Source organism: Agelaius phoeniceus, chromosome 14, assembly GCF_051311805.1.
Source record: "Agelaius phoeniceus isolate bAgePho1 chromosome 14, bAgePho1.hap1, whole genome shotgun sequence".
Classification (NCBI taxonomy): domain Eukaryota; kingdom Metazoa; phylum Chordata; class Aves; order Passeriformes; family Icteridae; genus Agelaius; species Agelaius phoeniceus.
In genome coordinates, this window is record NC_135278.1 from 9,524,290 (window position 1) to 9,536,895 (window position 12,606).

A 12,606-nucleotide genomic window follows, 5' to 3' on the forward strand; every position below is an offset into this window, starting at 1 on the left:
GTTCTCTGTATCTGACTCCTGAACCAGAAGAGAGGACAGAAAGTAGAAGAGCCCAGCTGGGCATCCAACTCTCCCAAAATCCCAGACTTTACTCCCTTTCTCAATACTTGGTTTTAAGAGGGCTAAGGCTGCCAACTCTTCAGGACAGGAAGAAACATTAGGCACAAACTTTAACTACAGAGCTTAAGGAATAGTTAGCCCTTACAACTCACAGTAGTTCACTCCTACTTTCTACACAGCCTTCCATCTTCAAAAATGCTCGTTGCCCTCTGCTTTAAGGGGCACTGCCAGCCTTGCACTCAAGTGTAGGTGAGGAAAAGGACATGGACAGTTCTCACTACTTCTGAAAACCCAGAGGTTTCTGCAGTCTATTAGTTTTACAACACTTAAAACAAAATACAGTGCACCCCTGAGAATGGACTTCAGTGCAGTGTATTTTACTGGGTGAGACACACAGAAAGTAAAATAATCAGATCAAGTTCTGCTGCCCTTCTTGCAGGCATTTCAAAGCTACAGTAGAAGAGACCTGAGAAGCCAAGTACTTCTGGCCTAATGAACACAGATTTCCAAACATCTCTACATCAGGCTATTTGAATTGGTAAAAATTTTCTTTAACAGCAACTTAGAAGTACTATCTTTATGCTGCCATCCAAAGGCAGCATCTTACAAAGCATCTAAGTTTAGATTTGGCAAGTACAGCTCCTGGTAAACTGTGCAAGCTAAGAGCACTAAACCAGAATGTAAACTACCAGGTGGCCTTCTCAGCCCACTCCATCTCCACATTAATGAACTGACAGATGCCAAACACCACATTCATTTCCTTCAGCAAGCACTGCAGCTGCATGAACTTCTAAATACACAGCATATCTAGAGAAACATCCTGAACAAAGTAACTCTGGTTGGCTTTGCAGTTTGGGAATGCATAAATTTCATACCACCTCTGTAGGCAGTCTAAACCTCCCTACTGCTCATTTCAGTTCTAAATGCTGAACTCTGAGTGCAAGCCATCTTCTAACTTTTATACAGACCATAAGTGAACCCCTAAACAAGTACTTAGCAAATTAGAGGAATGGTTAGTTTTAAGCATGCCTCCTTCTTTACCTGCACAGCTACACATCTCTGCAACTCACACCATCCCTGAGACACCCACCTGGAGCACCTGGCAGTCAGTCAGTGGCAGGGTACAGTAAGCCACTTGACTTTTCAGGAAGTCTCAGTTTTACTTTTATTTTACACACAAGTCTCTAATCACCAGCCTCTTGGGGCTTCCTGATTTTTTCCAGCTGCAAATAAGAAGTGCCATATGGTACTCATTACAGGTTAAGATTTAGTAGTCATTTAGGACCTTTCCCTTGTGACAGGTGTTAGATGTTGCCACTTTCTATAACCATGTCCAAATGTAACACAAACCTAGACCAAACGGTCAGTCAGGCTTCTGAGTCTCAGATATGCTTGCAAGCCAAGTATTACACACTCACAGCACCAGTCATGCTGGCATTGTTTTTACTCCTTTCCCAGTTAAAGAGATGGAATAAAAACACACAGACATTCCCTGGAAAATGTCCTGTTCCTCACCCTCGTCCATATAACATGCAATAGAAGAAGCTTCAATTCCAGAGTCCTGTTAATAGATAGAGGTCAGACATCTGTCACTGACAACTGCACTTTCAAGTGTCAAGAGTATGAAGCAGACCACACAAGAACAGAAACTCACTTCTTCCTTGGAGAAAGGAAAGGCAAAATTGAATAGCATTTCAGATTAATCCAACTCCATTCTGGTCTATTTTGAAACTACTGAGAGCACTAAATTAATACCAAAGATTAAGCAAATATACATGCTAAAAAGAATAGAGGCTGTGCAGAGTGATATTGCACTGAGATGTTATCTGAAGAAGTCCACACCCTCTTAACTGCCAGAACAAGACCTAACTCACTTTAAGGTTTGGTGGGTGTCTGGGGGATTTTTTTTATTTGTGGTGGAGGCAATTATCAGCTCTATTCTCCTTCAGTTCTTGGACCAAGTATCATAGCTTCAAGGTTTCTCCTAGTTTGAGCTGTTTTATCATTTGTTTATGCCCGTGGCAGCAGCACACTCTGTGTGTGCACTTTAACACCTAAAGAGAGCACTACAGGCAGCACTTTCTCTGTGGTGCTCAATGCTAACAAGGAGCTACTCTCCAGCCTCAGGTAATCAAAGCTGAAAAAGTAAGTGGCATTGAAGAGGGCCTAGTTAAACAAGGAAGCAATGGAGACCAAACAATTCTCCTAACCCTGTAAGTCAGAGGCACTCGTAAAAGAACAGAACATCAGGATGTGATGAGATGGGAGACCCTTTATCCCCATGGGTTCAGAAATCCCTAAAGCTGATGAAAGGTGAATATTTAGTGAGAGGTCTCAGATGCCTGTTCAGGAAGTCACATATTGAACTTGAGCAGATATGGAGTACCCTCAGTGTCAGCCTCTCAGGTTCATTCACTTAAGCACTGCTTATGTGCTATAGCAGCAGCTCAGGGCTCCTTAGAGCACCTGCCACTTCAAGTGAGGAACTTCTGTGCAAAATGCACCTCCCTATGAAAGAGTGACCTTATAGAGAATGGAGAATCACAACAGTAATTTCTCAGACTATCTTCCAGGAAAAAAAAAAAAAAAAACAAAACCAAAAGGGGGCCAGAATGTATTTTGTTGCCTTTAAAATGCTGTAAGACAGCCCCAGGCTAGTGCTAGTAGAACATTCTATCTAGCACATGCAGATCTTGGAATTTGATACTCAACTTTGATTAGAAGAAAAAGATTCCATTCCCTTACACCAGAGGAATTACATCTAGAGGCTATAAATTACATTATCCTAAAGAATCATTACATTTAGATTGCACTGATCATTGCTAAACAGAAAGCAAGTCTCAGGAATTAAGTCACACTTCTCAGAGACTTGCTATATTTAAAAATTTGAACCCATGCAAAGAAGTAGCTGAAAGGGCCATAGATTAGATCTTTAAATAGAATATTAAAAACCCAACTAAATTTTAAAAGTATTACCATTGTGTCAATTACAGGACAGGCAAAAGAAATGTGATCAGTGCTAGAGAAGGGGGGTACAGAGGGACAGGAAAGACACTTCATAGTTTTTGTTTCAAAGGGAAACAAAAGGGGAGGGAGGAAATCTTCAATAGCAGCACTGAGCTGCTTCTTACTTGAATACTTGTAAATTTACATTATTGCTTTTGTCAGCAATTGATTTTATTCCCAGTCACATTCTGGAGGTACCCCAGTGGCAAGTTGATAACATGCAACCTAAAGTATCTCTTTGCAGTGATTCTCTGACAGGGTCCAAGGATGTCAGTGAGCTATCTTCCTTACAACATCACACTAAAATACTGTCAGTTTAAAAGTGTGGGGGTGGGGGCAGGTAGGCAAGGGGAGAGCACACATAGTTCCAACATCTCAGCAGAGTAATTAAACTGAGGAGACCCATTCATAAGAAATAGCCCTCAAGTATTATTAAAACTTGAGATGCAGTGCAGTTCAGTCTGAAGCTTGGCAAGAGTAAGAAACAGCCCCGGGCATTTGTACTCATTCCAAAACAAAGCCACATTCTCTAAGGGAAAGTATTCCCTCAGGCACCCCATTTTTAGGGAGTATACCAACTTCCACAAGTGCTATTTGGAGCCAAACATATGCAAAGAAAATAATCTGCTTCAAGTTTGTGATAGATGTTCTGCATCCTGCAGTAATCAGTAAGTCAACTGCAAATATTGAATTAGGAGCTTTCCCATTAAGTTTTAACATTATTCCTACAGCAAGCAAGGTTTGGAACAGAAGATAGAGTTTCAGTGTCTAAGTTCCACTATTACTCCTTAACTGGACAGGAAAGAAGAAATATAGCAAAAGGTTCCAGGACCAAGACAAGCACATGGAGAGATCATTCAGCAATTAGCATCACGAGCAAAACACACTCAGGGAAATAAATTTTATTGCCAATCAAAAGTCACTAGGGTAATGAGAAATTAAAAAAAAACAACCTTCCAACACCTTGCTCCTGCCTTGCTTCTTCCCAGGCTTAACTTCACTCTCAATTTCTCCACTCTTATTCCCCACCCCATCCCAGCAGCACAGGAGGATCGGGAATGAGGGTTCTGGTCAGTTCACTACACACTGTCTCTTCATTATCAGTTTCTAATGATGTTTCCTTCAGAAAATTCATCTTTACACTTGAAATATGAAGTCATTTTCTACCAAAATGATCAGCATACTCAGTCACAGAGTGAGCTGAGTTGGAAGGCACTCTCAAGAATCACAAAGTCCAGCTCCTGGCCACACTTAGCACCATCCCCAAGAGTCACACCATGTGCGCTTTTCTTGCTTACTCTTTCTGCTATCAAGACAAAAATAGTTACTGAAAAGCTTACACTACAATTTAGAACAATACATCTCAGATTCATCTGCTTACTCTGTTAAACACATCTGCTTAGTCCAACTGTTTAAAAAGACAGGGGGGAAAAAAGTAATACTATTTCTATTACTATTTCTATAACAGAATGTGCTCTTCCTCCACAATTACTTTTGCAGCATATCAGCAATCTAAGGTTCTTTAAAGAGAGGCCTGTTTCATTACTCTGATTTTTGGGTATATGATACCCATGTCCTGAAAATACACATTTCCTGAGCATGACTAGACCTGTCAACAAGCATTTTCTCATCCAAGCATAAAGACACTGTCTAGGTTCACTTAGGATACAAACATTCATACATTAGACAGAGATGCTTTAACACTTTATTACTATGACTGCTTTAAGAATATGAAAGATTCTAGAACAGAAAAGTGACTTTCTGCTTACACAGGAGTGTCATCCATTCTATTGCCAAGAGGTTTCCATTAGCATTCTGGCTCAGAAACTAAATGGAATTATGTATATACTCTTCCTTCAATCAAAATTACAAAAACCATTTCCACCCAGACAAATACCAACTTCTGCATGGATGTTTTCACTGGGGAGACTCTGGGCACAACCTTCTACAGCAAATTCCATGGCACTACCTTCCTTATTAAAAAAGGCACCAAATGAATATTGGAAGTTAAAGTACCAAAACAAAACACACACAAGCTTTGCAACTTACAGAATCATAGAATGAACTAGGTTGGAAAAGACCTTTAAGATCATCTAGTTCAACCTATGACCTAACCTAGCACCTCATCATCAAGTAAAGCACAGCACTGAGTGCTACATCCAGTCTTTTTTTAAACACATCCAGGGCCAGTGACTCTACTACCTCCCTGGGCAGACAATTCCCTTGCCCAATCACTCTTTTAGTATAAAATTTCTAACCTAAACTTCCCTTGGTGCAGCTTAAGGCTGTGTCCTCTTGTTCTGTCAGTTGCTGCCTGGAGAAAGAGACCGAGCCCCACCTGGCTACAGCCACCCTTCAGGAAGTTGTAGAGTGATAAGGTCACCCCAGGTCTCCTTTTTTCCAGGCTAACTTCTCATTCTCCCTAGATTTTCTCCTTATTATTTTAAATATTTTTAAATTTTTAAGTCATTAAATAAGTAATGGTTTTGCAGAAATCTCAAGTTTTTTTTCCTCATGTCTCTTGACAGAGTGAATTGATGAAAAGAGATGGCAAAGTCAAATATAAATTCTCATTTCTCAGTGCAGAAGCTTCTTTCTCCTTCTGAATAGCTTTGCCCTTTAAGGTTGAATATACAAGAGAAGCGTTCTAACTAATTGAGAACAAATATTTACTATTATGAAGCCAATTCCTATTGTCTGAATGACAGATAGAAATTACCTTTCAGAAACAATGGCTTCTGCTGTCTTTCTGCATGACAGGTTGGTTCTAAGCAAATTGACTCAAAAAAACCCACTGCCTCATATAAAGGATTATTTTAAAAAGATTTTAAAACTGAGTTCATAAGCTCCTTCACCCAAACATTGTTTTCAGTGGCATTTCTTGTCAGGACATCACAATTTCTGGAGCTGGAGGCTTGTCTAGCCTTGCCTCAAGTCATGTTAGTTTCATTGCTTTAAGTAAAGCGATTTAATTGTGGGTTTTAATAATTGCTACTTTAATTCAAGGTGTAGAAAGAATGCAGTTCATGGTTCAGGGTGGTCATTTTCTTCTTTCTATCAGATTCCTGGGGCATTTAAGTGCATAAAGAGAAAGGTTTGCTTTTGAAGAACTGATGCTGTATTTAACAAACACAGACTAATGCTAGATAGAAACATATTTACGACTCATGAAATAAAAACTTTCTTAAGGAAGGAAGCCTTCATTGCTAACATGGTGAATTAGAAAAAAATCAGCTATAACTGTGGAATTAATGGCTGCCTAAGCCTGACAGCTTTATGCACTTAATAACTAATGCTTGCTATACTTTCCCACAGAATGCAGGAGTTGGAGTGGATAGGAACCAAACTAGATAGAAATGAAATGAACTATTCTGAATATACTGTAGATTTTTGATATGTGCAGAATACTGGAGAAATACAGGTAAGTCCAGTATATATAATCACTCCTTAGTTCCCCTAACTACTTTTAAATAGTCCAAGGATTCCAAGTCACAAGTTTTGCATCACATTGCTTATACCAAAATACAAATTGAGTTACTACTTCAAATTAAGACTCATCAGTCATATCTTTCTAGATTAAGACAGAAAAGTAGAAAACTCCTACTATAAGAAAAGCATGAAGGAGTTGGTAACAGGAAAGTAAGACTGCTAGTCTACAGCACTGCAGGCAAGCAAAAAAGTCACAGCACTCATTGATAACTGATTATTCCAGATATCCAGCTAATGACTTGAAACAGCATTCAAAACTCATCCCAATTACAAGGGCTCAGTACAATTTCTCTCGTACAATTGTTGTAGTTTACTTCACTTTAGCATTACAGTTGCCAGATAAAGCCAAAATTTTATACTTTGCATAATAAAATTCTATGGTTTTGTCCAACCCAGTAACCATACAGAAAGACAGTCAAACTGGAAAATAAGCCAGAAAGGAAGATGTGCACAGTTCTGTTTAATTTTCTATAAAAAACCACAAAGATATTGTGACTTCTGTCACTTACAGCAGTAGTTCCTAAAACAAGCTGAGCTGAAGAATCTTTATGAAGCTTCATCTTTCCAGTGAATGGCTCTGAATCTCTGAAATGAAGCCATTCCACTGCAGCTCTGGATATTTGCCATGGCTCTCAGGTGAGTCTGTGCAGCAAACAGCACCAAATGGACCTTCCAAACCTCTGTTTCTTCCACCAGAGCCAATGAGGTGATCTTATCTATCAGAAATCTGTCTCCAAATACAACAGCAGGACAGACAACTACTGCAGCAGAGAAAGATGTCAGCAGATAAAGTCATGGTTTCATACCAGTGAACCACATCAACAGCAACCAAGGATTTCCTCTGTGCTCAGTGTTCCTCCTGGAGAAGGGGTGTCTGCCACATCCACAGACCTCAGCAGCAACCAAAGGTTGTGTAAGTCTGGTTCCTAAAAGCATCTAAATTCTCTAGGAAGCAGTACAGCACAAATATCTTTCTCTAAATTAATGGTGTGGTTTAAAATTAAGATTCCCCTCGCTTACAACTAAAGCCACTCCTAGAATAAACATGCTTTTCAACATGTTTAATGCATTTCAGCAAAGAATCCTGACAGATACAGACCCTGGCAAAAAGACTTACTAATCTGTGTTCAGGCAGGGAAGTGAATAAACCTTGGCTTATGTTGAGGAAAGAGGGAAAAGCAGGATTTCAGCAGAGCTGCAGCAGCAAAGCTTATCTAGTATGCACTGGCATCATGTTAGACTAGAGCAGGACAGCTCTGCAGGTCTAGCTGTACCTCAATAAAATGAATCCTGCTGAAGATGATAAACTAAAACAGCAGTGTGTTGCACACATGCCTTTTACACTGCTAGGAGAGAAAAGAGATTGAAATTCAACTCTGACATTTTAATTCTCTGTAGAGATTAGGTAAAAGAAACAAAATACAGATCAGAGACTAAACTATTTCCCTTGCCCTCGAAAGGGAGGGGACAAAGAAATCCAACAACAGAGCTGCAATAACCAAGAGCCTTCAAGTGAGCTGAAATCCATAGCTTTAAAGCCTCTTTCTTTCCAACTCCTAAAACACACTCCTCAAATAAAAAAAAATCCCAAACCAAAACCCCTAAAAATTGTCTATATTGCTACAATTTGTCTTCTGTTCCCTTATAACAGAATAATACACATACAAACACACAGTTCATAAGACACCTCCACAAAAATGGAAGACAAAATTAAAATTCTGAATGCTATATGCTAACACCTTAAGAGATTATTTTTTAACTAGTAGAAACTAAATTTAAAAAACCCCATTTAATCTGATACCTTGCCATCCGCAATTTAACTTAATGAATTATGATTAACTTTTAATTACTGGATATGAAAACTGTCTTAACAGAAAGTACACCTAGGAGCACAACTGTACTTCCATGTAATTTTAGACTTTTAGGATAATTCAGGCTGGAAGGAGCCTTGGGGTTATTTAGTCCACTGTCCTACTCAAACATGTAAAAAGAGGCAGGGTTTCATAACTAGGAATTACACAATATCAGTCTTTTTGAAGCACACTAAAGATATGTCTACTAATACATTAGTTTCAGCATCATGCCTTCTGAAAGAAGGGAGAGTAAAGGATTAACAGGCTTAAGCTACAATGTAAAACTTGTAATACAGCTTTGCAATTATCTAATTGCCCTTTATTCATCTCTCTTAAAATTAAGATCACATCCTGCAGTCTTTGCTTCTTGTAGTGCCTCACAACAAGTTGTCCAAGAAAGACTTAAGCTCTGTCTTAAACTCTGCAAGACTCAGTCAATTGCAAAGCAATTTTTTAAAAATAAGCAATAGATTTATATGTATAACTGGGACTCTCTTTTCATCTCAGCTATGTTTATTCTGATGACAATTTCACATTACATTGAAGCTGAAGCTTTTCCTCCCCACATTTAGCAATTACATACCCAGGATGCTCAGCACATTGCCTTTTTTTCAGACACTGCACTGTACCAATGACATTTAATGAGGTTTAATTGCATTGCAAACCTTTTAGAGGAGGTAGAGAACACTGCTTAGTGATCCTTACAACTGCATCAGCACTCTATATTTTGAGCAAGCTTTATTTCAGGTACTCTTGAGAATAGATGGTTTACAGCACTAAGAAGTCTGCAGTCAACACCAGACTGCCAAACACTGCATTGAGCAGGAACTTTAAAGCACCCCAGGGGTTTTTAATGTTACTGAGTCCACAGGGCCTTATGAAACAGACAAGCAAGAAGTGTCTTAGCTCAAAACAATTGTCTGGTACTATCAGCACTGCCAGAGGCTACTGTCCCTTCAGTGCATTTGTGCAATGCCATTCCTAGAACACACACCTGAGCTTTGCCTGGCTACCTTGCTCTGGGATGATCAGGAGGGTTGGCACAGCTGATACAAATGGAAAATGAAGCTTTTTAATCTCAGTGAATGAAAGCTAAAAATGCACAATGCATCTTCACTGCATGTGCAAAACACATTCCTCCCTGTACTTTGCTCCAGACTGAAAATATGCACATTAGATTTGCTGGGATGCCCTTCATCATTTCGGTAGTTTTGTAATACAGAAAAGTTTGCACATGTTCCAGTAAACCCAACAACAGCTAATTGCATCACAGTAAGCATCACTGCTTATTCATAGTTAGAAAAAAATCACGACATAAATTTACATTTGCTACTAAATAAATTAACTAACTTTGTCCTAGGAAAATCTCCTTTTCTACTTTAAGAAAGGTAACTAATAACTGGTTCCAGTGCATAGATTATTCATTCGTGACCAGGAAAATGAAAGCCTAGGAAGTTCCACTGAAATATCACTCTATTTCCATCATGTGGAAAAACTGAAAAAATACATAATGATTTTGTAAAAGACTCTGTTATGGTCTAAATTGTTCTTACATTCTGCTTCATTCAGGATTCCTTGGATTTGTTAGCATTTTAGTACATGCTGGAACAGAACTCGAGATATAACTTTTACTATATATCTTCAACTAAAAGCCATGAAAATTCAAAATCAAAACACGAGACAAATGATAAGTTGCAAGCAGAAGGCCTTGAGCCTTGATGTTATGAAACCCATCTTGTGCATGACTAATCAAGACACATCTACAGAATTTCAGGATTAAATACCTTCTGAATCCTAAGAGCCAGCTTCCACTGCTTTTACAGACCTAGCTTTTGTAACTAGAAAGAGCCACTGCCAGTTATGAAATGGAAAATAATAACAACCACCACCACTACCATGATAAAATAGTTAGAACAAACAAGAAACACAGATGACCATCAAATTAACCATATTGGTCATGTAAAAAAAAAGAACTCTCAAATAAACTTAATTTTCACAAATAATACATTACTTCCTTAAACACAAATTATATCCATCTTGCCAGCCTGCCTTACCATACTTGACCAACTCTTTTCAACCCTACACTTTCAAACTGGAATTATAATGGAAAGCAAAGGAAAAAGACATTGCAGACACTACTCAATTTTTACTAACTTTTGGGCTGACAAAGTCTATTTACACTTTAAAAATCTAGGCCTTGGCTATGAGAGAAATTTTTCCAATATAAGCCAATAGTCAGTCACTAACTTCTAGTGAGTTTCAGAGAGAGAACAATTGATGAACCTAGTCTATCTATGCTCTTTAATTAAACACATTTCCCAGGCACAGCTTGCAATCACTTTTCAATGCAAGTGTAAACCTGTCAGGAGAAGAAAAAAAACTCTGCTTATAAAAGTTTGGCTTATATACATGCATGTAGATTTATATTAAAACTAGCAAGGCAATTAAGCAATAATTGAAATTGTCCATTGGAATAAGCCCTCATACCCTCTGCTGAAAGCATACATAAGCACTTTCAAAAAATATTCTAACTTCATTAATTGATGAAACCATCTTCCATTTCATTCATTCTCCCATTCAAAAGTAAAACCATTTTTAAACTCCCGGTTACTTTTACACTGTTCATCAGTAGTTACACATTTCACTCTACATCAACAATGAGTCTGCACAGGAGTGCATAGCATGATTCATATGCTGCCCACCAAGTGTAGACTATGGGCTGTGAAAACTCAGCAATAAAATCTGAACAATGAAATCCATCCCCCCTTCAGTATGAAACATCCCTTTGCATTTTTTTAATAAGTCACAGAGATTTCTCTGTGATGGGCACACAGGCAGACAACTCTTAAGTATATTCTGTAACTATATTCTGGTAACTGATCACATAGCAGTACACATTATTACAACAATCTGGAGCAAAGAGGATTTTTTAATTGGAAATGTGAATTATGATGTTGAATAACAATTTCAGATATTATTTGAAGAAGCACACCAGAATTACTTGAAATCATTTGACCAAATTCACCCTTTTGGGGAGATGATTCTGACACAGGATCCCAAAAGAAAATTCACAGAAGAGACTGTGTGTATAAATTGCTGATACCCATTAACAAGGATCAGCAACATTAAGTGTTATCACAGGAAATTCAAAAACATCAGAACACCAAAGTACTGAGAAACCATATTACAAAAGACCAGTGGGATTTATGTAGTTTGGAACAGAGGCATCTCTCTCTTTCCCCCACCCCCACTTAGCCCTTGGGTCTTCAGTTAATCTTATCTCACTGCAAATCCTAAAAGAGAGGCTAAAGCACAAGAGAGTGTTAAGAACCAGAAATTTTACCACTGGTTTTGCTCCCTTCTTCAATTCTCCCATGGCAGGGGACTCCCCACGGGGTCACCACAGCCCCTTCCCACACCCCACAGATTCACAGTAATTGCACACACAGAACTCTGCTTGGATGCAGAAAGAAAAGGGCCAAATTTACGCACACAAATCTCCCTATCTTCAAGCCCTACCTGCTAAAACAGTGAAGTCCTGTAGGTGGGAGTGCCTGGGTCCTTCTTTGGGGTGGGGGTTATGGCAGGCAGGCTGGGCTGAGGCCTTACTGAGCAGAGCAGCAGCACCAGTGCTACAGACAATGTGGAGCCGAGCAGCTCCGTATCACTGAGCACTGCTGGCACACCAGGATCACTTACACTTGGGTTCCCACCTGGGCACAGCAAGGAGGGGTGGAAGAGGAAGGAAGTATATTATGGCTAGTCTTTGTAGACCTTTCATCTGCCCTCTGAAAAAGCAAAGTTTCACTGTAAAGGAATGCACTTCAAAGGAGAGTTCAAGACAAATAAGATTTTGCCAGCACTAACTAGAGAATTGAAGGGGGGAGTAGCAGAATTATACTCTGCACCTATTACCATAATGTATTATGACTTTTCAACTAGAAAGGAGTCCTAAACAGAAATCTGGAATTTTTTTCCACTTTCCAAGTCAACGTAAAAAAAAAGTTAAGAAATACACATGGATCGTAAAATCTGAAATTGACGCAGGTTAAAGTGGGAGCCTCTTTAGATAATTTCACCACTTTTTAACAGCTAAAAGTCTTAATCAGATAGCCTGAAACCTGAAGCCAGCGATCACCTTTCCCACCTCTCAGTCCCAAGGCCCTGCCACTGCAGGGAAGCCGGCACAGCATCCCTT

At 39.1% G+C, this 12,606-nt stretch overlaps 1 protein-coding gene across 2 annotated transcripts in view; it reads right to left on the reverse strand.

Annotated features, from left to right (window-relative positions):
* COL4A5 (collagen type IV alpha 5 chain) overlaps positions 1-12,606 on the reverse strand; it is a 74,574-nt gene that overhangs the window by 60,771 nt on the left and 1,197 nt on the right. The gene's annotated exons all lie outside the window — the stretch shown is intronic.